General features: G+C 39.2%; 1 protein-coding gene and 1 long non-coding RNA gene across 8 annotated transcripts in view; both read right to left on the reverse strand.

Moving 5' to 3' along the window:
* The window catches only part of LOC140497418 (uncharacterized), a 70,006-nt gene extending 42,271 nt beyond the window's left edge, over positions 1 to 27,735 (reverse strand). The window contains exon 1 of the long non-coding RNA XR_011964678.1: positions 1 to 27,735. This is a non-coding gene — a long non-coding RNA (uncharacterized lncRNA).
* Positions 1 to 27,739, reverse strand: part of CHCHD6 (coiled-coil-helix-coiled-coil-helix domain containing 6) — a 323,428-nt gene that overhangs the window by 132,800 nt on the left and 162,889 nt on the right. The gene's annotated exons all lie outside the window — the stretch shown is intronic.

A 27,739-nucleotide genomic window follows, 5' to 3' on the forward strand; every position in this document is an offset into this window, starting at 1 on the left:
CTTGGAGAGCGCCAGATACTCATGTAACCTGGAGGATGGCAGCCCAGCGAGGGAGGGGAAGAAGCCCTTGTATTGTTGTCACTCACGGCATAGTGGGCATCAGCTGTGCGGGCGTGCAACTGCATTACACACTATACACCAAGAAAAGCTCTAAATAGATATATGACTTAGACAACTGAGGGTGACATCATAAACAAATTAAAGGTGCAAGGAAGAAACTCCCTTTCAGATCTATTCAGGACCAAACAAGGGACAGAGAATTACAGATGGTAAAAATGAACAATTTTAATTATATAAAAATTTAAATTTTTTTGTAAGACAAAACCAATTCAATTAAAAGAAAGTTAACTAAGTAAATGGGAGTGCGATAGGGAAAAAAATCTTTGTAGCAAGTTTATCAGATAAAGGTTTCAAATCCAAGACATATAAGGAACTGAGGCAAACATAGAAAAATAAGACCCCTTCACCAGTAGAAAGACAGGATATAAACAAAAAGTTTTTAAAGTAAAAAAAAAAATAAGATAACATTCAAATGAAATGATGCTCCAGAATCACTAATAATTAGAGAAATGCAAATTAAAGCAACTCTAAGGCTTTGCCTCACGAGCATCATATTTTTAAAGTTGGGGGGAAAAAGAGACAACCTAGTAGAGGGACTGTGGGAAAACATACTAATGCACTATTAATGGAGTTCTGAATAATCCAATTGTTCTGTACATAACAGAGACCTACAATTCCTATGTATAATGAAATGGCTATTTTTTGTGCCTAAGTTCAGAAGAAAAATAAAATTTTAAAAATATTACTACTACTATTATAAAAACAACTACAATTATTATGGCTACAACTATTAATTCAATATTCTGAAAATCCCAGATTTGCTAAGCTGATGTATCAGATATGAGTCACAGGTCATCACTGGAAGTGTTCTCAAAGCCCCTCTAATTTGGAAGGACCTAGACAAAGGCTTATGCTGACACTGCCTGTAAAAACTGAAGGTCTTCTTCAAACAATGGAGCAATGGTGGAGGAAATTTCAAATAATTTATGACTTCATCAATGTGGCTACCTCCAAAAGCACAAAGTGCATTATCTTGCTCAGTTATGCAATCCTTGTCCACATCCTCCAGTAAATATTTCAAAGGGGTGTGTCCAATGTGATGAGGGACTGTCTTATATATCTCTTGACGTTACATGGATGCTAAGAATCAAGCTGGCTAGCCATCGGTTATCCCTTGCTCTTGCCACATGACTAAGCCGCCTCTCCTAATCATACGCCTCTCTCTTTGGTGATAATATTTTACATCACTTTTCACTACCAGAAGTGCCAGCGGCTTCACAGTCATGACGTACCTCTCCAATTCTCTCCAAGTGTCACATGACATCAATCTTCAGAACTATAGCATTCCATGACTCATAGCCACACAGAATTACTGGAAAAGTATGCATTGAAAAAAGGGGGCCTTTGTTTCAGGGAGAAATTTAGGGTTACTGAATGATTAATCAAAGGCAACCCATGCCCTTTTGCTCTTATTCAGTTTTGTATCCAATTCGCTCTTTCTGCAACATCTATCCAAGATACAAGCACCTCATCTCAACATCCCTTAACAGCTAGTTTCTCTGCTCGGTCTCCCTTTGCTTCAGTCTCGGGTAGAAGTGGACACTCACCTGGCCAAGGATAACCCTTTTACATATACACCTGATCCCATCCCTCTCATTTTCTCCAGAAGACTGTATCATTCCCTCTCTCATCCAAGTCTTTAATCTCTCCTTTTCTGAATCCTCCTCTGCTGCCTTCAAACATGCCCAAGTGCCCTTATCCCTAAAAAAACCTCCTCTATCTCATATTGTCCTCTGAAGCCATCATTCTGTATCTCTCCTCTCTTTTCCAAACTCCTAGAAAAAGCAGTTTACACTTGCTGCCTCTACTTTCCTCAATTTCCCAACCTGTTGTTATCCTTTATTATCCTCATTTTGCCATTGAGGAGACTTGCCCAAGGCCACTTAGCTAGGAAGTGGCAGAGCCACTATTCAAATCCACTTCCTTCAAGATCCAAATTCTTAGGACTCTAAGTCTTGACCTCTCTGAGCCTCAACTAGTTCATCTGTAAAATGAGAAGGGTGATGTTTATACTACCTTATAGCGTTGTTGTGATGTTCAAATAAGAATACATGTGTATGTACAAATATATGTGTGCTGTAACTATTAAATGCTATATAAATATAAGTCAGTACATCAGAATGTACTGGTCTTACTGGGCATTAATTAGTTATAGGCCCGGTCAAGTCACAAACTCTTTCCATATCACTTTCTTCATCTCTAAAAGGTGTGTTAAACTTGTTCTATCATCTGACTGGGTCATTACAAGGATAAACTATGATAATAACATGAGAATGAACAACGAAAAAAACTACATCTGTACCTACAGGCTGTCTGTAATTTAAAAAAATCTCAGTGATAGAAAACAAATTGGAGTGGTGGTTTGGGGATTATTTTGAGAGTACAGATAGCAAAGGGAGAGATGACAAAAGGTGCTAAGAATGAGAAACAATTCAGAAACCTTTGAATTCCCTCATTAGGCTCTTAGTACTATATGTAAATCATTTCACAGACTACAAATGATTTCAGAAGAATGGAGTTAGGGTTCACAGGACAGATAATTTCCAATTCTACACTGTGCTCAAGACTTTGCTGGCTGGAATATAGTGTTAATGAGGCCAAGGTTATGGGTTCAATCCCCGTGTGAACCAGTTAGCTTTCTCTCTTTCATGGCTGCTAACTGTTTCTCTAACCCAAGCCAGATGATTCATAAATTAGGGCTGTTGATCATAAGTGGGACTGGGTGAGAGTGTGGATGAGTCAGCAAAAACCTGTCCCCACCACTGGGGAAATAGCTCAAAATACATATCCTACTGATGAGGAGAGTTAGTAGTATTTTCACAGTATATCTATCCTCTTTTCTTGTTAAAAGTAATAGAAGTGACATTCTACTCTACATATTCTCTCCATGAATCAAGTTATTCAACTCATATGTTCTTCATTCAGTCTTTTGTTTCTTGCTCATTCAAGAGCACTTCCCTTTCCAGCTGGAGAAAGAAGTCAAGGGGTTGATAACACAGTGACTATATTCATGGTTACAGATTATTTTGTAGAAGCAGCATGACACAATAAAAAGCATAATTTGGAATCAGGAAGACTTGAGTTCAAATCCTACTTCTGATACTTTGGAGCTATGTGACACTGGGCAAGTCACATAGCTTGAATCAAAAATTGCCTCGGGCAACTTTCTAATCTTATTTATTAACACTGAGTCTTGAAGGCTAGGCTGGTGGAAAAAGTTTCCATTGTGAGAATTCCCTGCCATAAAGTCATAGATCACTGTATATCCACAGATTCAACACTTCATAAATAGGAGTAAAGCCTGAAATCTAAATTCTCGGAATTTTGGACACCAACACAATTCTATAATAACAGTTAAAAGCCAAAACATAGTCTTAGAAACCATGTTCTGGTATCTTGCTCAATGAATTGTTAAATGTCCTACTCCTGGTAATATCTGGTACTTATTCACTCTTTGCCCACCAGGGGTGCCATATCAATAAGAGGTTATACTATCTGAAAAAAAGTTCTTCTATAATATAAGGCATTATTATAACAGTAGCATATTTCATGTGGTTACAAGGGAAATTAAGGTCATAATACCCCTGCCTGTGAGCCAATCCTCTATTCAAACTACCTTAGACAAAAATACAACTCAATGCAGATAAGCAAATGACTCCCTGTCTAGTTTCTGATACTTACTAAATTCTGAATGCTATCACCAGGAGTAAAAGAGGGAAGGAAGACAGGCTGGTATCCAGTACTAGATTTGTAATCCAAAGGATACAGATTCAGGTTCTGGCTCCAATCCCTGCAAGCTAAGTCAATAAATCAATAAACATGGGGGGAGGAGCCAAGATGGAGGAGCAGAAAGACACACATATGCTAGCTCCGGACCCACAGCCCATAAAATATCTGTAAAGAAGAACTCCCAACAAATTCTGTAGCAGCAGAAGCCACAGAACAATGGAGCAGACGAGATTTCTGTTACAGAGAGCCCTGAAAACAGACACCAAAGGTCCGTTGTGCAATGGACCCAGAGCAGAGCCCAGCCCTGCAGCGGGCTTCAGGGACAGAATCTCCAGCCGCTGCGCAGGTCCCTCCACCCAGAGGTGACAAGGGTCGGTGAGAGAGGCTTTGTGCGCACCTGAAAAGGGAGTGGGGTGTCCCCGTGGCTCGGGGACCCCTTGGGAGGCAGCGGCGGGGGCAGCGGCGGACAACGGCTCCCCAAGCAGGCAGGAGCTTGGATCCATTGCTGAAGGTCTCCGCATAAAGCCCCTGAGGGAACTGAGTCCCATGTGGTGGCCCTGCCCCGACCTGAGCACCTGAACTTAATCTCACACTGAATAGCAGATGCCCCCGCCCAAAGCCCTGAGGCTGGGAAGCAGCATTTGAATTTCAGACCCCAAGCGCTGGCTGGGTGGATCTGGAGGAGAAGTGGGTGTGAAGAGAAAGCTCAGAAGTCAAGTCACTGGCTGGGAAAATGCCCAAAAAAGGGAAAGAAAATAAGACTATAGAAGGTTACTTTCTTGGTGAACAGATAATTCCTCCCTTCCTTTCAGATGAGGAAGAACAATGCTTACCATCAGGGAAAGACACAGAAGTCAAGGCTTCTGTATCCCACACATCCAAAATAAATATACCATGGGCTCAGGCCATGGAAGAGCTCAAAAAGGATTTTGAAAATCAAGTAAGAGAGGTGGAGGAAAAACTGGGAAGAGAAATGAGAGAGATGAAAGAAAAGTATGAGAAGCAGGTCAACACCTTGCTAAAGGAGACCCAAAAAAATGCTGAAGAAAATAACACCTTGAAAAATAGGCTAACTCAATTGGAAAAAGAGGTTCAAAAAGCCAATGAGGAGAAGAATGCTTTCAAAAGCAGAATTAGCCAAATGGAAAAGGAGGTTCAAAAGCTCACTGAAGAAAATAGTTCTTTCAAAATTAGAATTGAACAGATGGAGGCTAATGTCTTTGTGAGAAACCAAGAAATCACAAAACAAAACCAAAAGAATGAAAAAAATGGAAGATAATGTGAAATATCTCATTGGAAAAACAACTGACCTGGAAAATAGATCCAGGAGAGACAATTTAAAAATTATGGGACTACCTGAAAGTCATGATGAGAAAAAGAGCCTAGACATCATCTCTCATGAAATTATCAAGGAAAACTGCCCTGAGATTCTAGAACCAGAGGGCAAAATAAGTATTCAAGGAATCCACCAATCATGGCCTGAAAGAGATCCAAAAAGAGAAACTCCTAGGAGCATTGTGGCCAAATTCCAGAGTTCCCAGGTCAAGGAGAAAATATTGCAAGCAGCTAGAAAGAAACAATTCAAGTATTGTGGAAGTACAATCAGGATAACACAAGATCTAGCAGCTTCTACATTAAGGGATCGAAGGGCATGGAATAGGATATTCCAGAAGTCAAAGGAACTAGGACTAAAACCAAGAATCACCTACCCAGCAAAACTGAGTATAATACTGCAGGGGAAAAAATGGTCTTTCAACGAAATTGGGGACTTTCAAGCATTCCTGATGAAAAGACCAGAGCTGAAAAGAAAATTTGACTTTCAAACACAAGAATGAAGAGAAGTATGAAAAGGTAAACAGCAAAGAGAAGTCACAAGGGACTTACTAAAGTTGAACTGTTTATATTCCCACATGGAAATACAATATTTGTAACTCTTGAAACTTTTCAGTATCTGGGTACTGGGTGGGATTACACACACACACACGCACACACACATAGAGCACAGAGTGAAGTGAATAGGATGGGATTATATCTTAAAAAAATGAAATTAAGTGGTGAGAGAGAAATATATTGGGAGGAGAAAGGGAGAAATGGAATGGGGCAAATTATCTCTCATAAAAGACTTTTTAGTGGAGGGAAAAAGAAGGGAGGTGAGAGAAAAACATGAAGTTTGCTCTCATCACATTCCACTAAAGGAAGGAATAAAATGCACACTTATTTTGGTATGAAAACCTATCTTACAATACAGGAAAGTGGGGGATAAGGGGATAAGCAGGGTGGGGGGGATGATGGAAGGAAGGGCAATGGGAGGAGGGAGTAATTTGAAGTCAACACTCTTGGGGAGGGACAGGATCAAAAGAGAGAAGAAGAAATGGGGGGGCAGGAAAGGATGGAGGGAAATATAGTTAGTCTTACACAACATGACTATTATGGAAGTCATTTGCAAAACCTCACAGATATGGCCTATATTGAATTGCTTGCCTTCCAAAAGGAATGGGTGGGGAGGGAGGGATGAAGAGAAGTTGGAACTCAAAGTTTTAGGATCAACTGTTGAGTACTGTTCTTGCTACTAGGCAATAAAAAATACAGGTAAAGGGGTACAGAAAGTTATCTGGCCCTACAGGACAAAAGGGAAGATGGGGACAAGGGAAGGGAGGGATGATAGAAGAGAGGGCAGACTGGCGATAGGGGTAATTAGAATGCTCGGTGTTCTGGGGTGGGGGGAGGGAACAAATGGGGAGAAAATTCGGAACCCAAAATTTTGTGAAAATGAATGTTAAAAGTTAAATAAATTAATAAAAAAATCAATAAACATTTATTGAACATTTACTATGTGCTGGGCTCTGGACCAAGAGCTGGGTGCAGGAATAAAAAAAGGTACAATATTGGGGGGAGACAACTGGCAATCATACTATATACGTACAAGATATACAAGGTAAATTGTAGGTAATTTTAGAGGGTAAACCCTAGCATTAAGGGGAACTGAGAAAGGCTTCTTACAGAAGGTGCAATTTGTGGTGAGACTTTAGGGAAGCCAGCAAAGTCAGGAGGCAGTGACAAGGAGGGATAGCATCCCAGGAATGGGTGGGGATGTCTTATGAAAAGGGATGGAGTCTATATGATCTGATACATAATGAAGCAAAGTAAAAAAAATAATGTATATGTTGACCAAAACTATGTAAATGGAAAGAATCACCATCACACACACATAAAAAAATGAAAAGTGAATGCTGCAAAATTACAAAGAATAAACATGGTTAAACAAAAGATTTAAATTTGATCCTAGAAGTAATGGGGAACTACTAGAGCTTACTGAATAGGAGGTTGACATGGTAAGATCAATACTTTAGGAAGATCAGTTTGGCAGCTGAGTGGGGAGACCAACCAAAACGCTCTTGCAATAGTGTAGCTGTGATGTGATAAGTGCCTCGCAGCCAAAGTAGTTGTAGTATCAGTGGAGAGAAAGGGATATACATGAGAGATGCTATAAGGCTAGAAAGGAAGGGACTTGGCAACAGATTAGGTATGGTGGGTAAGAAGATGGCAGTGCCCTTAACAAGAACAGCGAAGTTTAGAAAAAAGAGGTTAAAGGAAAAAGATAATGAATTCAGTATGGACACGTTAGATTTGTTGTTGTTGTGTTCATCCTTCGTTGGTCTTACGGATATTCAGTTTGAGAAGTCCAATAAACATCTGGGGATGTGAGACTGGAAGTCAGGAGAGAGGTTTCAGAGATGATCCACGATCATTTGCATAGAGATAATAACTGAATTCATGGGGATTGTTGGATCACCAAGTGACATAGTATATAGTGAGAAAAGGGTCCGAGGCAAAGCCTCAGAGAACATCCACAAGTCATGACCTGTATGAAGATCCAGAAAAAGGGCCAGCAAAAGGGACTGAGACAAGAGGAGAATAGGAAAGAGGGCAGGGTCATGAAAACTTAAAAGTCATTGACAGTGTCAATGACTGCAGAGAAGTCAAGAGTATAATAAGGATTAAGAAAAGCCCTTTAGATCTGGTAGTTAAGAAATCATTGGTAAATGTGGAGTGAGTCGTTTCAGATAAATAAGGATGCTGGAAGCCAAATACAGAAAAAGAGAATGAGAAGAAAGGAAGTGGAGGCATCGACTTTAGATGGTCTTCTCAAGGAGTTTAGCTACAAAAGGGAAGAGAAAAACAAGTCACTGAGTCTTTATGAGCCTCTGCTTCCTCATCTATAAATTGGGGATGATTCTACCTACTTCACAGTGCTATTATGAGAAATATGCTTTGTAAACATCAGGGATAAATGTATGCGAATTATTATTACCAGCCTTATGGGGGGGGGTATTTCTCCCCAACTGAACAAGGTCATGGGATTAATAGCTGTTCCCCTTTCATTTCTCTTGTGATACATCCCTGTGCCCACACTGTCCATGTGTCACTGTTTAAAGTACACAAACGGTCTTACTACAATGCTAGGAAATCTGAGGGCACACACTTGGCACAGAAATAGGATGTCCTAAGTATGCAAGCTCCTAACTTTCTGACTCATTTTGGCCTGCCTCAGTTTAGTCAGTCACTTACTAAAAGGTAGAATGAAGGAAGTTTGGAAGAGAGGATGTGGGGAGATAACTAACTCTAGCTGACTGAAGTGTGGCCCATTTTGGCCTTTCTTCCTTTCTTTGCAGCTTTTTCTTCTGGGTCTTCCAAGTCCAGAGCAAATGCTTTTGGCTTTCATGATTTTTGAGAAGTGTCTCAGGTCATTCTGCTCAAAAACATTCTCCTCATAGTGGAGCCATCCTTCCTTCTACTGCTTAGATCCATCTACTCTCCTCCTATTCACTCACAAGCTTGAAGATGCTAAGTCTTCTCTCAGCCTTCCATTTTCTAGACTTTATTGGCATAGTTTCTTTTAATAAGAGCTATTTTTTCATTCATTCAACAAATATTTACTTAGTGCCTAAATGAATAAAATTAAACATCTCCAAAAAAGTTTGCTGCAAAGTGAATTTCTATCAGGTGAGTCCCATTCTGCCCACCCTTATCTCCACAAACAACTACAAGTAGAAAAAAAATGCATTCTGCTGAAGGGAAAATTGGCCCTAAGATATAATAAAATCATACTTAAGAGTGCAGCAAATGTTTTAAAATCACTTATTAAAGAGAATGTAATAACTTTCTGGTAAAATATTACCAATAAAACCAAAAATGTCAACAACTACGCCATACTTAAAACATCTCCAAACAAACATAAGTGAAAATACAGAACAGTAGGAGGAATTCTGACAGCATAATCATTTACCATATTCTGCCATATATTCTGTTCACTAGAAAGACAAATCCCTTAAACTTTAGGAATTTAGCTCAGTTTTTCATTAGCCTCAGACTAACGCTTCTAACTTCACACTCAGAGTAATGCTTTTACCTTCAGTGTCACCTGCCAATACCAGGATTTACTGGCCTCTTTCTAATTATCTTTACCTGCTCAAGCCTATATGTTTGTCACAGTAGCTTCAACTGGATGAAGATCTGCTTAAAGGTGGAGGTTTATTCCCTCCACAACCCACCCACACATTCCATTGAAGACTGAACTATGTGAACTCTTGCATTTGCCTGAACTCCAGATAACAGTCAACTTCCATCAATAAATAAAAAGATTCCAGGAGAGTTGACTATTCTTTCACTGATATAATCATGCTTTTAATGATTACCATCCACATTAGAGGTATCAAAATAGTTTGCTAGGCCTGCAGAAGTATCCATCCCATGATATATGAAATGGTAAAAGGCAGATGGAAAATGGAAAAACAAGATGCACCAGGTTCTAAGTTTTAGGAATTCTGTTTCTTCCAGTGATTTGGTGACTTAATGCATGAGTTCCTTAGATTTAGAATTCTGCTGGGGACATAATAATCATCATGAATTTTTGCAATGAACAATAAAATGCTGGTAAGATGATAATGGTTTATTCAAAGTAGCATGCAATATGAAGCAGTCATATTCTCTAATTTTCTAGATGCTTTTTTGCTCTGTAGTAAAAATAGAGTGCTAACCTATGTTATTATTCAGCATCTATTTTTTCCTGGACTCTGACATTTTTAATTAATGGGATATTACTAAGTAGAGGATAAAGACTTGGAAAAGGCTTATAAAAAACTTGATAAGACCCTTCAAACTAAATCAGCACATACTCTGACACTCAATTACTTCTGTGGAAGGGTGGGGAAATGTAAAGATGGTAAGAAAAGATTGGAAAACATGGTTCAGCAAAAAGGAATGAAAGGCCAAAGACTTCTAGACTTCACAAAAGACTCATTCTTTGATATCATAAACATTTTCTTCAAGAAAAAAAAATGGGAGGCACCAGACATAGCAAGCACCAAATAACATCATAAAAGAAAAACAGCATCTATTTTAAAGAACAGGAAAAGAATTATTATTGATGTGATCATTATCTTTCAATCAGTTATCTGTATTCAGTCAGACCAATATCATATCAGGTCAAATATAATAAAAAGCAAGAGGAAAATAAAATAAAAAATATGACATAAAATTGCAAAACCAGACCCCATATTATTTGAATAGAAAGTAGAAATGGACAGCAGAAAATACATACATGATGTTCATGTAGACAAAAGTTTAACTTTTAAATCTTCTGCCCCACAAGACCAAAAGAGACCAAAAAGTACCTTAGTCAGCAAATATTTAACTTGCTTACCAAGCAGAGGCTGACAAATGTATCACCGGTTTAAAATATAAACTTTTTCATAAAATCTTACAAAAGATGATGGATGGTTATGAGCTACATGTGTCTTCTTAAAGCAAAGAGAAGGGTTAAAGCAGTTTAAAGAAAGACTGCCAAGAAGCTCAACGAAGCAAAGTCAACCCAAGGGCATTTAAGGATAAAAATGGAAGACAACACAAAAGGGGAAAAGTTTGTAAAGATCACTATAATAAACTTTTAACTATTAAGGACAACAGAAATAACATATTTGAACCTTAACATCACAAATCCAAATGTGCTTACTGAAAAAGTAGAAATGTCACTGATGGGAACTAAGATGAGAAAAGTAGATAGATTGGATAGAGTATTGAGTGCCAGATACACTGAGGAGATCCATGCTGGAATACAGTTGTGAGCAGGCTGAGGGACAGTTATGCAAGGTAGCGAAAGGGGGAAAAGCACTGAAGGCATGAGGAAAAATTCCTGAACCTTGTGAATACCAAAAAAAGGTGAACTTAGAAAGCATCAAAAACTACTAACCTATATAGTTACTCTCACATTTAAATAAAATCTTACTATGAGTCATATATACAAGAACTAAGGGCAACCTCAGCATGCATTCAGCATGATTCACAACTTAGTGTTCAGAAGGGGCATATGTATCATCTCCTTCTGTTGGGGGTGTAAGCTCAGTTTTCACGTGGACAGTCTCGGGCAGGTAAAAGTGAGGACCTCTAAACCTCAGAGTTCTCACGAGGCCCCCCAGGGAACAGCTGGGGACTGAGGCGTGAAACACAGGCTATCTGGTGCATTTCCACCTCTTCTCAGTGGGAAACTTGCTGGGGAGAGCATCCCACCCTTGAGATTGGTCCGTGGTCTGAGCACACCTGTTGTTAATTAGCTAGGGGCTGAGAGCACGCGCGGTATTCACGTGCAAACTATGCGGCTGGGAGAGCTTAAGTGGGGACAGGAAAGCCTGAAGGCCCTCTTCTTGCTTCGGGACCCTTAGAGGGAAGAGGGTCCCTCCCCTCTTCCACTCCCATCCTCTTGCTGTATGATCCTTGCCCCTTGGGAGGAGGAGGATTCCTTTCTCCTGAGGAAGAATTTCACCCTGCATATGGATATGTAACTAAGACCCTGAATAAAGCCTAACCCTTGTTTGACTCTGGAAAGTCTCTTCTCTCAAAACATTTATCTCGTTGGCCACTGAAGACCTGGACGAAAGGTAAGTAGACTCGGGTAGCCCATCGGCCTCTAGGCCAAACACCTTCTATTAGAATGTAAGCAGTTTATCCTTATTTAATCCCATATGATTGTCTGTTCACGTTTACCATTTATGTGTCTCAACTCCTCTGTTTGCACTTCAGCGTTTCTATACCGATCTGGTCTTTTCATCAGGAATGCTTGGAAGTCCTCTTTTACTAAAGATCCATTTTCCCCCTGTAGCATTTTTTTTTCTGGGTAAGTTATTCTCAGTTAACAATCCTAGCTCTTTTTGTCTTCTGGAAAATCCTGTTCTAAACTCTCTGCATGCTTTATAATGATGGCTGCTTAGTTATTTTTGAACCTGATTGTACTTTCTCAGTATCTGAATTCTTTCTATTTGCAGTATTTTCCCTTTCACCTGGAAACTCTGGATTTGGTTATAATGATCTTGGGAGTTTTCATTTGGGGGATTTCAGGAAGTGAATGTTAGATTCTTTCTAAACTTGTTCTAAAAGATCTGGAGAGTTTTAAGATTTCTCGACACATGATGTCCAGGCTCTTTTTTGGTCCTGGTATTCTAACAGTTCAATGATTCCTAAAGTTTTTCTCCTTAATCTATTTTCCAGGTCAGTTAGTTTTGCTATGAGATATCTGACATTTTCTTCTGTGTTTTCAATTTTTTGATTTTTAATATTTCTTGTTGTCTAACGGAATCACTGGCTCCTATTTGATCCATTCTCATTTTTAGGGAGTTTGTTGCTTGGGCAAGGTTATTTATACCTCCTGTGCCAAGTTATTAATTCTCTTTAAAATTTTTTCTTCCATGAGTCTCATTTCTCTTCATTTTCTTCCTCTACTGCTTTCATTTCATACATGTCTATATTTTTTTAAAAATTTTAACATTTTAGGCCAAGATGGCGGAGTGAAAGCAACTACTCACCTAAGCTCCTGGACAAACTCCTCTGGATATCTCTGAAAGGAGAATCTGACCAGACTTTGGAGGTGTAGGATCCAGTGGGTGACAGACTTTGATAGATTCGGAGCCCAGGTTGGACTGGAAGGTCCACGGGAAGGATCTGTTCCGCGGGGGAAAGCCCCCAGCGCACAGCGCAGCGCGGTCAGCGCAGCAGGGTGGAAGGGACCTGAGAAGCCCGAGAGCGGCGGGCGAAACCAGCGGAGCAGGAGACAAGCCAAACCGAGCCGGTAAGAGCCGCTGAGCACCAGATATCAGCACAGCAGCCCTTGAAACCTTCAGCCTGAAGACTAAACTTCAGTAAGTCACCTACTGGAACTTCTGGGAGCTAGGATGGCGGAGTGATCAGTAAATGCTCTCTCCTCCCCCCTGATGACCGTGAAAGAACCATAAAATTCTTCCCCAGATAAATCCTGGATCAGCGGGAACAGCAGAAGGGGGCAAATAGTCTCATAACACCAGAGGCTAGAAAAACAGCAAAGGGGGATTTTTCCTACTGTGGCGGAGGCGATCTGGAAGGACAGACGACCCAGGGCAGAGAAAATTCGCACTGAGACCCAGGCAAGCCTCAGAGCCGGGAGACAAGCCCCAGGAGGGGCGGGAACACGCATTAGCTTCTAGGCGTGCCCCAGCCCTCCAGGGGAAAAGGGAAGACAATAGGGAAGCTGGGATCACCATCCCCTGATCTTGCCTTTGCCTCAGGTCAGCTGAGGAGATCTCCTGAGACCAGACCACCCCTCCCACACACCTAACAAGCTAACCCCAGGGATGATTTGGGAAACAAAAAAAAAAAATAAAAATTTTAACATTTTAACATTTACTTTTATAAAATTTTGAGTTCAAATGTTCCTCCCTCTCCAAGATGGCATGCAATCCAATATAGACCATACATTTTTTCATACATGTTTATATTAAATTTTACTTTTTCAATCAACAAAAATAATAGCTACTTTCCCTTTCATCCCCCCAATTCAGAAAGAAAGAAAAATAAAACCCCTGTCACAACATGCATAATGAAACAAAATTAATTTCTGCTTTGGTAAAATCCAAAAGAAAAAACATCTGTGTCTATTTCTTATTGTGTATTCTGGTCCTTCACCTCTCTATCAGAATGTGTTTAGCATGTTTCATTACTAGTCTTCTGGAATAGTGGTTGGTCATTAAGTTGACCAGAGTTCTAAGTTTTTCAAAGTTTTAACTTTGTACAATATTGTTGTCATTGTACAAATTGTTCTCCTGGTTCTCTTAATTTTATTCTGCAACAGTTCTTAGTGTCAAGTTATTAATTCCCTTTCCTATTCTTCCATACTTTTCATTTCTTTTCCAGCTTTTTCCTCTAGCACTATAATTCCATTGATTAAAAACATCTTAAATTCTCTCTTTTTAAAAAACAAATCTTGCTTGATCTCTTCCTAGAATTCTATTTTAATTTGTGTCCAAGCTGTGTTTTTCTTTGAGGTTTTGCTTATTGAAGTTTTGGAGTCAATTTTCTTCTGCTGGGTCTGTTCTGAGTGTTCATATCATCAAAATAACTTTTTAAAGTGTGATTCTTTTTTATTTGCCCATTCTTCCATCCAATTTTCTGACTGTGGACTTGATGTTAGATCAAAGATCTGCATTCTTCTGGGGGAAATATCTGTATTAGTCCTACTGTTACTTTCTTGGAGTACTGAGTATTGTTTTAGTGTTGTTCCAGGCTCTGAGGGACAGCTTAGGTTGAGGACCTGTAAGTTTTCAGTTCTTCCGAAGTGTTCTGATCCAGGGTGTGATCTAATTGCACCCCCTCTTATTCACTGGTCTGAGTTTTGCAAGTTCCTGACCTGGGTTCAGATCTAAGCAATAGGACTGTGGGCTTGCCCTGGTTTGGAGTTTTAGTAAAATGCTGCTGGACTGTGCCAGTTTCAGCAACCTAGAAAGCTCTTCTGGATCAGTGACAGAACTGCAAACTTCTCTTGGTCTTGGATTCCTGCCCTGGTTGTTTCCCTGCATTCTTCAGATTGGGTTGGAGGCTAGAACTGATTCCTGTCTCTGCTACTGGCACTGGAGCTATAATGCTGCTGCTTGCTCCCTTCTCAGTACATAGTCTACAAACCTAAAACAACATTCCTAAGCATAGGTCCCCTCAATCTGCCCTGAATCTGTGACTTGGAACAGGATAATAAGTGACAGAACTGCTGGTCAGCACCTGACCCTGCACTGTGTACAAATTTAAGTCCTTCTGTGCTGGATGTAGACTTCCTCTTGTACTCTGAACTTCCTAGTATGCAGCCTTTGTCTGTGCTGGAGTGTTCTCAATTAAACCCCATTCTCTAGTGTCCACAGACTTCTCTGTTTCCTTATAGTAGAACTTTAGAGTTGGTTCAAGATTCCTTTAAAATAGGATAATAAACTTGGAGGGGACTTTCATCAAGTCCAACTGTCCAACTGTGTAGAGGAAACAAAGCTATCAAAGTATTATACAACTTGTTCAGAATCATACAGCTAGTAAGTGTATGAGGCAGGATTTGAATTCAAGTCTTCTTGACCTCAAGTCCAAAGTCTATTCACTATGCCACCTAGATATTTCCAAAAGGCATAGCAATAGAAATAGCCCTGTTCAACAATAATCCAATCAAATATCAGGAGAGGCATAAAACCAGGAAGGTTTATGCTTGCCAAAAGTGTTTGCCACTCTGATAGAGGAGATCTCATACAAGTCCAAGTTGAAAAATGATTTGCTGTCAGTGTGAGAGCATTTAAATGTTGCTGTTTCGGATGACACTGTGATGAGGCAACAAGCCCTGGAACATTGCAGAGCCTCCTGGAAGAGATCTGTAACCATCAAAGTTTGTTCTCACCACTACACACAAAAGACTAAGTGGATGAAGAATGTTTATTGCCCAAATTACAGCCTATATTTACATGGAAAACCTATGCAGTTTATCCATCAGTATGTCTATCAGGGAAAGATGGAAAATGAGTTGATCATGGAGACGAAAAAGAGGAAGAAAGTGGGCTGGACTGCCTCTAGATATCTGTGAAGCTTCTTGAATGAAGCCAACCTTCCTATCGAATCAAAAGAACAAATTTTTAGTATCTACATTCTGTTGCTCTATACTAGCTAAAATGAAATATAATAATCTTTAGACAATTAAAAATGAATACTATAACAAGGATAATGGAGAATTCCATGATGGATGTATGCAGGTTCAACATATAACAAATATGGAAGTCTGGATAAAAGGAGTAAAATATGTTACTGGGGAAAATATATGATAGGAAGAAAGGATGACTAGCCATGAAGTAAGGGTAAGGGATGGCAGGTAGAAAGCCCAAATGCTCCAGTGGTACCCTTCCAATTTTTAAGAGAAGAAGAGGAAGGCTTCCAGCATGCTGGGTGTTGCATTCCTTGTAATGCACTTATGAGAGGACACAGACAAAAGTTACATGAAACAGACAGTCATAAATGGAACTTCCAAGCTGATGAGGTCACAAAACCATTTGAGTATTTAAAACCTGAGCACCATAGAGGGTGGGCTATGCTATGCTTCCTATATGGCTATACTCCTATTACTGTGACAGAACTGAAAGAGGTGTCACCTAGCACTAGGACAAGTTTGAAAGTTTTAAATATTGTCACCTCACATTGCACCAATATGAATTGTTCATATTTAACAGTTCACTCTAACTGAGACAGACCTCTCTGAAAAGCATCATGAAATGATTGGCGGGGGGAGGGGAAGAAGAAATCAAAATGTGAAGCAAAACCAGCTGACGTATTGGAGAGAGGGAAGGGAGAGTGGTGCCTTCTCTCCAGCACCTCCACTGGTGGCCTTCATACCTCCTGTCCAGAGCAGGGTGGCTACCCTAAAGCGTCAGCTCATAAGAACACCTGGCCACCTCATTCCCCCAACAAGTGAGATACTATAACTTTACTTTTATATCAGGCAACTTGGAGCACACAGATGACTCAGTTTTGATTTGTGATGTACTCTCACTCCCGAGATTTCCAACTGAAATTGTGCAAAGTTAAACTTTAAATTCATCCACTTAGTACCATGTTCTACTGATTACAAGCACATACCAAAAAACAAAAAAGATGACTTTTCCATCTCTTAGAAAATTACTTCAATGCTGTTTCTACTAAACTTCATCTTTCAGGACTGTCTTGACTATTAATACCTTAAATGATCCTGAGATCAAAGGCTATACCTTTTGTAAACACTTTTCAAACACCTACTGGTGTTTGCATGCGCTGGTTTGTTGATACAAATATTTATTGACTAATTTTCTTCTTTCTGTGCCCCATTTGTGAAACAGGCTTAATTCCACAAAGCTGCTGTGAGAATGAGTGCTGTGATATGTTCTGAGCTCCTTGGAAAAATACTGTATAAATTTCTGGGTCTAGTATTAGGAACTCTGTTGGTGCCTTAAAAACATAAACTGATGAGCCAAGGATGTAGAAAAACAACAACAAATCAGAATTAACTCTTTAAATTCTATGGGTTGTTTCCTATTTTTCCCTCTCTTTTATTTATTTTTATTAAATTTTTGGAATAAAATAAGCATTTCCATAACAGTATTATAAAAAAAGATGACTGCACATGAAATTTTAAATCTATTATGTCCAACTTGCTATTCCTTTAAAATATACAATAAAGTTATCATGTAAATTTCTTTTTTTCACCTCCCCCAAGATGGCTACCATTAGACACAAACAGGTGTAGGGGTGTGTGTGTGTGTGTGTGTGTGTGTGTGTGTGTGTGTGTGTGTGTGTGTGTGTGTGTGTGTGTGTGTGTGTGTGTGTGTGTGTGTGTGTGTGTGGTGCAGTGCATACAGCACCAGTGCAGGAGTCAGGAGGACCTGAGTTCAAATTTCACCTCAGACACTTGACACTCACTAGCTGGGTGACCTTGGCCAAGTCACTTAACCCCAATTGCCTCATCCTGGGTCATCTCCAGTCATTCTGATGAATATCTGGTCACTGGATTCAGATGACTCTGGAGGAGAAGTGAGGCTGGTGACCTGCACAGCCCTCCCTCACTCAAAACAAAGTTAAGTGAAAGTCTTGTCATTATTTCTCTGATGGCATGGTCTTTGGCAATGAAGGGCGAACACACACACACACACATGTAAAATTATTCTATAATATTTCTACTTACCAGTTTTTTCTCTGGATGCAGACGGTATCTTTCTTCATATGTCCTTTATAAGTTAATTTGAGTAGTTACAATAGTCAAAATAGTCAAAAAATAGTCAAAAATTTATTCGTTGAAATGCATTCTTAAAGAAATACTGCTGTTACTGTATACAATGCTCACTTGGTTCTGCCCATTTCACTCTTCATTATTTCGTGCAAGTCTTTCTGTGTCTCTCTAAAATCAACCAGCTCATCACTTCTTGTAGCACAGTAACATTCCATCACAATCATATGCCACAACTTGTTCATTCATTTCCCAACTGATGAGTATCCCTGGAATTTCCAATTCTTTGCCACCACAAAGAGAGCTGCCACAAACATTTTAGAACATATATGTTCTTTTCCTTTTTCTCTAATCATCTTTGGAAATAGGTCTATTTTAGACCCTTTTGCTGGGTCAAAAGGTAGAGACAGTTTAATAACTCTTTGGGCCTAATTCCATACTGCTCTCTAAAATGGTTGGACTAGTTCACAATTCCAACAACAATGAATTAGTGTCCTAATTTTTCCACATCCCCTCTAACATTTTTCACATTCCCCCCCTTCAATCATTTTAGCCAATTTGGTAGGCATAAAATGGTATCTCAGGGTTGTTTTAATTTACATTTCTCTAATCAATAATGATTTAGCGCATTTTTTCATATGACTATAAATTGTTTTGATTTCTTCATTGGAAAACTGATTTTTTCATATCCTTTGGTCATTTATCAATTGGGGAATGACTTGTATTATTATAGATTTGACAAAGTTCTTTATATATTTGAGATGAGACCTTTATCTGAGAAATTCTCTATGGAATTTCCCCCCAATCTTCTACTTTCCTTCTGATCTTTGCTACATTTGTTTTATTTGCACAAAACCTTTTTAATTTAATGTAGTCAAAATTATCCATGTTACACCTAGCTTTGTTCTCTATCTCTTGTTTATTCATAAATCTCATAGGTAATATATTCTATGTTCTAATTTTCTTGAAATCTCTCTTTATACAACATAGTGCTTGAATCCATTCTGACCCTATCTTTGTGAATGGTGTAAGATACTGATCTATGCCCAGTTTCTGCCATACTGCTTTCCTGTTTTCCCAACAATTTTTATCAAATAATTAATTCTTATCCCAAAATCTCAAGTCTTTACACTTGTGAAATACAAAGTTATTATATTTATTTGCTGCTGTATGGTGTATGTATACCCTGTTCCACTGATCTACCTTTATATTTCTTAGTCAGTGTCCAATAGTTTTGATAATTACTACCTTATAATATAGTTTAAGATCTGGTACTACTAAATCTCCTTCCTTTATATTTTTTATTAGTTTTTTGATATTCTTGGCTTTTTACTCTTCTAAATGAATTTTATCATTTTTTTCTAATTCAGTAAAATAATTTTTTGGTAATTTAATTGGGATGGCATTGAATACATAAATTAGTTTAGGTAAAATTATCATTTTTATTATACTGACCCTATCTATCCATGAACAATTAGTATTTCTCAAATTATTTATGATTTCATTTGTATAAAAAGTTTTTTTTAAAGATAACTTCATTTATATAGTTTCAGGATTTGCTTTGGCATGTGGACTCCAGGTATTTTATACTGTCTAAAGTTATTTTAAATGGGGCATATCATACTCTAGCTTCTTGTAGGGTTTTGTTTGTAATACATAGGAATGATGATGATTTAAGTGAATTTACTATTTTAATCCATAAATTTAAAAAAATAAAAAAAAAACAGAAAATAGAGAAGTCTGGATAAAAAGAAATTTTGGAATATGAAATGGAAAACCAATTCATCCCATTTTGATCATGTGTTTGAGATGCTGACAGGTTATCCATGATACAGACCTGAAGTTCAGCAGAGTAATAAATCCTGTATGCAGAAATTTGGGATTTATTTTCATAGAGATTATAATTAAACCCAACTGAACAAATATGATCATTAATACAAAATATACAGAAATACAAGAGAGCCCTGGATAGATACATATGCTAAGGAAAAAGGATAGAGATGACGATGATATGATAAAGGTCACCGAGGAGCAGGAAGACAACCAAAAGAACAGAATGAAAAAAGCCAAGAAGGGAAACAAGAGGAAGGGAAGTCAGTGTTAACAGATAAGACAGGATATCTATCAAAGAGAATAAAGATAGAAAAAAGGGAAGGGAGACATAAGAATAATGGAGGCAAGTCCCTGCATTAAGTGGAATGGGAAAAGATTGAGGGTACAGGTGGGTGAGAAGGGTGGCACTAGCAAGAAAGGCCTTCCCTCTTGATGAATTAAAGGGTGGGGAGGGGAAGGGAGAGGAGTCAGTCAATAAACATTTATTAAGCACCTACTATGTGTCAATCACCATACTGGAGATATAAAAAGAAAAGACAACCCCTGCCCTCAAGGTGCTCAAAATCTTATAGGGAAGACAAGAAGCAAACAAATGTACAAACAAGGGATATACAGAATAAATAGTAAATAATTAAGAGAGTAAAAATTAAAGTGAGAACTACAATTAAAAGGGGTTGGGAAAGGCTTCCTGTAGAGATGAGGTTTTAACTTGGACATAAAGGAATCCAGGGAAGGCAATAGGCAGAGATGAGGGGAGAGAGCGTTTCAGGCATTGGGGTAGCCACAGAAAACGCCGAGAGCTGAAACGGGGCATGTTATTTGTGGAGCATCAAGGAGACCAGTATCAAATGGATCGAAGAGTTGATCCCCTGGTTGGGGAGTAAGGCAAAAGAAGACTGGAAAGGCAGGACGGGGCTAGATCAAACGAAGGATTCCGCATTTGATCCTGAAGGTGACACAGAGAGGGAAACAGAAAGGGAAGAAAGGGAGAGGGGGGGAAGAAGAGAAAAGGGAGAGACAAAAAGAGGCAGAGGGAAGAAGGGGGAGGGGGAGGCGCAGAGAGGGGAAGAGTATGTTTAGGTATGATATTGGGAGTCTGAAGGAAAATGATTGTAACACGGGGCACAAGAACTGGTATATAGAGCCATTCGAGGAAATAAAAAAGAAATGCTCAGTTGAAGTTAGATAACATGAGTTTGTACTGGACCAAACTAGCCTAGTTGTGATTTTTTTCAGTAAGATTCAGCAAAAGAGTGAAGAAGGCAGACTGTGGGGCTGATCTACAGCTGAAGACTGGAAGGGACGGCATGAATGCAATAGGTCAAGGAGGTAACACATTCAAGGAAAGAGGACAAAGTATAGGTCAAAGAAATTATAACACGTTTTGAACAGCCCCTTTGGAAAAAAATGGCCTCCTAAGGAAATTATTCTGAAGGATGGAATTGAATTGGATTAGACAAGTAGTCTTATGTTTGAAATTTTAAAAATCTAATTTCTTTAACGTAACAGCTTGAATTTGAACTTAATCAGAGAAAGTATCCTTTATACATCACAAACTGCATTATTAGTTTGTACCAACTGCATCCTTCCTGAAACCCTCAAATCCATCCTAGTTGACTATCACATTCCCCACAGTAATGACTGCAGACCTTTTCCATACTCATCAAGCCACCAACCCTATCTCTAGCTTCATTTTCACTAAAGACTTTGGCCTTCATTGGTGGTTCCATGTGACACTACTCAGCTTTCTGTTTCTATCTGTTTCTGTTATCTATATCTGTTTCTGTTTCTATATCTCAGACTCTTTGTTTCTTCTCCCAACTTCCTTCTTTACTCTGGTTTAAGAAGACAGGATTTATCTCCTCCTTTTCAAGGATCCTTATCATCTTACTTCTAGATTAACACAACGACCTCCTAGCTCAGCTTCTCCCTATTTCAATACAACCTGTACACTATTACCTACATATTAATTAATCTTCATAAAGCCTCTATTACTCTCCTGCTCCAAAACTCTCAAAAGTGGAACTAGGAATGAAACCCAACCTTCCTGATGTCAAGACTAAAGCTCTTTCCATTGTAATCTAATGTAGCTACTTCTGAGGCTAGACAAGTAACTTGCTTAATAGGTGACACATCCAAGACAGAAAACAGAAATGAATTGGCTGAAAATTTCATATGGGCAATGATACTTATAGATCCTACTCCAGTTTTTTCCCTTCTGTATTAAATCATTAAAGGGCAGCAGAGCAAGGGTCATGAGCCTTAACCTCCATCATGCTATCATTTCAGGGGAGAGAAGTCAGCACCTAAATTAATAACGAAAGATTTTTTTGGGTCTCTCAAAGCCACATAGTGCGAGCACTATGCTAAAAACAATAAGTACAATCCAACAGTACCTTGTAATTTGAAAATGGCATCATTTCCTGACATGGTCAAGGCTCTTGAGAAGTATCAAGCTGCGAGTGGCATGTGCAGGATAGGTTGCTTTGCATAGGGTCATTTTCCGCTAATGGGTACAGGGATAAGAAGCCCTATCAGTGATGAATCACCATGAAGTTCAATACTTCAACTGAAGCAGAGGGCTTCAATACTTCCAGAGAACAAGAAATCATGACAGTAACATGTTGTCTTTAATTATAGCACCTATTGGAGGGATGAAGGGGGGAATGCCCCAAATCTTATATAGGAAAAGAGTAGTATTTTTTTCTTTTAAAGAGAAAAAAAAACCCTCTCCATATGGGAGAAAAAGACCACAGTGTTCCATTGCATAACTTCAAATTCAGTCCAATCACTAATTTGCTATAGGATATGGGGGAGAATGATACTTTGAATTTCTTTTTTCCCCCTGGTGAGAAATCCTTATGTTTTTAAGTATGATTGTGAGATGATTCTGAAAACTACAAAGCCCTACACACACACAAACACACACACACACACACATACACACACAGACATACACACACAGACATACACACACAGACAGACAGAGAACACAGGGTGAGTTGAATAAGGGATGACACTTAAAAAAATAAAATAAAATTGAGGGCTGAGAAAAAATATATTGAGAGGAGAAAGGGAGAAATGGAATGGGGTAAATTATCACTCACCAAGGAGGCAAGAACAAGCTTCTTCAGGGGAGGAGAAAAGGGAGGATGTGAGAGGGGAAAAAAGGAAGCTTGCTCTCTTCACATTTGGCTTAAGGAGGGAATAACAGGCTCACTCCATTTGGTATGAAAGTATATCTTGCAATATAGGAAAGTAGGGGAGAAGGGGTAAGTGGGGTCGGGGGGATGATGGAAGGGAGGTCAATGGGAAGAGGGAGTAATTAGAAGTAAACACTTTTGGGGAGGGACAAGGTCAAAAGAGAGAATAGAATAAATGGGGGCAGGATAGAACAGAGGGAAATATAGTTAGTCTTACACAACATGACCATTATGGAAGTCTTCTGCAAAACTACACATATATAGCCTACACTGAATTGCTTGCCTTCTCAATGGGGATGGGTGGGGAGGGAGGAAGGGTGAGCAGTTGGAACTCAAACTTTTAGGAACAAATATTGAGAATTGTTTCTGTGTACAACTGGGAAATAAGAAATACAGGTAATGGGGTAGAGAAACCTATCTTGCCCTACAAGAAAAGAGAGAAAATGGGGATAAGGGAAGGGAGGGGTGTAATAGAAGGGAGGGCAGATTGAAGGAAGAGATAATCAGAATGCAAGGCGTTATGGGGTGGGAGAGATGAGGAGAAAATTTGGAACTCAAAATTTTGTGGAAATGAACATTGAAAACTAAAAATAAATAAACATTAAGAAAAACTACAAAGTCCTAGAACAATTTTTAAAATGTGATTCATGCATTCAAGTATACTTCAGATTTAATTAAAGTATCAATTTAATATCAACTAAGAAACAAGGTAATGTGCTACCTAGGTACTAAAGGAACTACAAAGATAAATGAGACACAGCTCACAGTCTTGTGGGGGCTGGGTAAAAAGGAGGTATACAAATAATTAGAGTACGAGGCACAGTGTGATAAGTGCAGAAGCGGTAGACCCAACGAACTGGGAGCAATCTACTTGGCTTTCCTCTGCTTTCTTGAGTTTTTAAGATTCCTGCTTCCTGGCCTGGATGGCATGGGGACTGTGCCATTGTGGAACTTAACCTCATAACCTTCCTGCTACAGGGCTAAAACAGGTCCACCTTTTAAGAAATACCCACGAGGAATGAGAAGACAGGGGAAAATGAGGCTGACAGTCTTTCGGCAGGAAGTGTACTTTAAGTATGGTTAAGCAGAACTTGCCCTGAGTTCAAGTTTTAATTGTCATAAATTAGCTGAGTGAACAAACTGTTCAGTTTCATCTGGGTCTCAGTTTCTGAATCAGTCAGGTATGGAACAATTATTGTTGTAGAATGAGTGTCTAAAGAAAAAAATTCTGTCCCCTCCATTATTTAATTTCTGCTCCTGCTGTCATCTATGTTATTATCAACTGGCAAGAAGGAAGATATCTAAAGCATCGAAAGCTTTGTTTTTATTATTTCCTGGGGAGGTGGGAAAGAGGGAAAGGGACATCTGAGAGAGGCATTCCAGTTAGTCCTCTCTCAAGGAGGACATTTTGGTAGCTATTTTATTTCAATTTGTAAACTGAAATAACTCAACTCCCTTCCTAATCTTTTTACTGACAACAAAGGAAACACCATTCTCTATGTCATCCAGGCCCCAAACCTAGTTGTTGTCCTTACCTCCCTCATATCCAATCAGCTGCCAAGGTCTAGCAATTTTACCTTCAAAACACCTCATATACAGTTCCTTCTCTCTTCTGATACTCGCAAGCCCTCATCACCTCACACCTGGGTTATTGCTAGAACCTACTGGTTGGCCATCCTGCCTCAAGTCTCTCCCATCCTGGTCCATCTTATACTCAGCTGTCAAAACTGATATTCCTTAAGCACAATTATGAGCACATTCTGGCCCCCTCCTCCCCACCCCATTTAAGCAACTCTTATGAATTCCTACTACCTCCAAGTTCAAATTAAAAATCCTCTCCTAGGATTTTAAAGCCCTTCATATCCTCTTTCTCTCCATGTACTCTTCCATCTGGTGAGAGTGGCCTCCTTACTGTTTCTTGAATAAGACCTTCCATCTCTATCTCCTGGTTCTATGCATTTTCATTGCCTATCCTCCATGCTTGGAACTTTCCCCCTCCTCAACTCTGCCTTCTGGCTTCTTTAAAGTCTTAGCTGAATGCCTACTTTCTACAAGAAGTTTTTCTCAGACATCCTTAATTTTAGTGCCTTCCTTCTGAGATTACCTCTAGTTTCTACTGCTATAACTTGTTTCTACTAAGCTGTTTGTAGGCTGCCCCCTCCATTAGAATGAACTCCTTGAGAACTGGGACTGATTTTGGTCTTGTGTCCCTAGCACTTAACACAGTGCACACAAGAGGTGGCTAATAAATTCTTGTTGAATCAACATGACAACTATTTTTAGATACCAAGATCTCTTAGCAGGCCTCCCTCTGGCTTCTCTTAGTACTGTGGCTACTATAACTTGGCTGTTCAACCAAGTCTGAATATAGAATCAGATTGCCTTGGCTAGTGTATTTAAAAATGGAAAATGCAGGGCTCCTATAAAGTGAAGCCTCTCACTCAGTGCCAAGGCCTGTCCCTTTTACCTCTGTAACATCTTTCGAATTCACCCCCTTCCCTCTGACACTGCCGCCACCATGGTTCAAGCCCTTATCACTCACTGCTGGTCCAAGAGTGTGGGAGGAGGGAGGCTGTAAAAAAAAAACAAACCCCTTATTGACTGACTGACATCACTTCCTGCTCCTCACTTCCCTCCCAGCTCTAAGTCCTCTTTCTCAGTCCTTATCCCTACCTGCTACACTACTGTCTAAGAGTAAGGCACTAGGCCAAGGACATGATACAGGAGCTATTCTTCAGTAGTCTGTCTTTAAGGCATCTCTGTGACAATCTCTTCAAACTCAAAAAGAAGGAGAAGAAGAAGATTATAAGATAAAAGCTTGACTGGAAGGTCCTACAGCTGTGCTGTGTTGTGTCTCTGGAAACTGAAAATGTCAAGGTCTGAAAGGTGTGTTCACCCTTCATATTCAACACATGAAAGCTGAATTGCATGAAAGCAATAGCTAATAAAAAAAGATCGTTGAATGTTGTGTTTCCATCTTTCCAGCCATTACAGGAATAAAATTATTCACAGAGAAGATCGAAACCTTTTTTAAAAACTAATACAACTAAGCCTGATTACAGCATTTCTTTTCTCCCTCTTTTCCATGTTCCCAGTAATCTCCTCTATCTTCCTCACCAATCTATGCTCTTCAGAATGTTTTGGAGGTATTTTTTGATTTTATTAGCAGCAAAATGCTAGTGTTTAAGAGTCAAAAAAAGATAGTGGTTTTGCACCTCCTTATAGCAGCACTTAATATCTTTTCACAATCTTATGCAAAATCCTCATTAAAAAAGTCTACCTCTGCATATGGAGGAAGTTTGGATGTCTCTTTTTGATTACTAAGGGGAAGAAGAGATGATAAAGTCAAATTCTTCTGGTGAATTGTTTCCCTTTTAGCAAGACAAAGTATTTTTCATTCTTTATGAGGGCGAGCATTAAAGAGGAAAGAACAAGCCAGTGTGATGGAGTCCTACCAGAAAGCAATTTTTTATAGGAGAAAAATGCAAGGAGGCCTAGCTCGTTCCCACCCTAGACAGACACACATCCCAGTGCTTTTAGGAGCCAACACTGGAGAGAGACACAAGAGTGGCACAGCAGGAAACTGAAGAATTGCACACATAACAAAAAAAATCTGTGCTTATGAACATATGGGCAACTGTGATAATTAGAACTATGGCTGGTGGATTTCCCCTTCCCCCTTTTTTCAGGCTCTCAATTCACAATCCCTATCATTTATGAGCTACATCCAAACTAGATGGAGCTCTGCTTAATAAAAAAGATACATATATTTTAAAAGGGTCAATGACATGGGTAAACAATGCAGAATCTATACCATTCTCTAGTTCTATGTAAAGTTAATGTATTACCATAACCCCAGCATTCTCATTCTGTTGGTGCAATATTTGCTGCCACTACCAAAAATGAGAAGTCAAGATAATTAAACAGATATAACTTTCTCCTCATCCCCACAACCGTTCAATCCACCCCCACTGGGAATCAGATCCACTAAACACACTGTCAAATGGTGTTTTATAGTTTAAATCATGGCAGTTCATTTTTAGCCACTATTCTGCAGCAAACCAGCCTTCGTTACCTCTGGCAGGAGGTGAAAACACTTCACTGAGATCCTTCTACACCTTGTCAATTTTTTATAAAGCATCTGTTTTGGGAAAGCCATAATGATCAACAATAAACCAAAAAGGGGTTGGTAAACAAGACACTAAATAGGTTTTTATAAATCATTCCTAGTTTGTTTTTTTTTTAAAGGCTTGATGTCTCTTTAAAAGGCATTTGTTTCAAAAGCTTGTCCTAAGAGAAACAGATAGTGTGCAGCAGTAGTGTACTTTGATCTCTCCAACTCTGAGGAGAAAATTAATAACACAACTTCAATGTATTTGTATAGCAAGGCTTAATGCTATTATTATTATATTTTCTCCAACTCAGCTTCTTAACTAAATGGAGAAAGGTAAAATTGGCTCTCAGCACCGCCCTGTGGTGAGAGAAGAATTTTTTAAAGTTAAATGATAGTGGAACTGCATTCAATAAAAATGGTTCAATTAAAAACCAATTACCTTCCTGAATGCAACCTGTTAAAAGGTTCAGTTTGTAGAGCTGTTTGATGCAAGGGGGAAGGGAACAGGTAGATCAGTCCTGGGGAAACAGGAGAATGCAGGGCAATGGATGAGGCCTGATGATTCCAGGTGTCCGCACAATATTTTCTGCTTCTTTGGGACACTAATCCATGTGGATACTAGTCAGCTGTTGGCACTTGGCCCCAGAAATCAAAACGAAGACAGGCCTT

The sequence above is a fragment of the Notamacropus eugenii genome, chromosome 3, assembly GCF_028372415.1.
Source record: "Notamacropus eugenii isolate mMacEug1 chromosome 3, mMacEug1.pri_v2, whole genome shotgun sequence".
In the NCBI taxonomy this organism is placed as follows: domain Eukaryota; kingdom Metazoa; phylum Chordata; class Mammalia; order Diprotodontia; family Macropodidae; genus Notamacropus; species Notamacropus eugenii.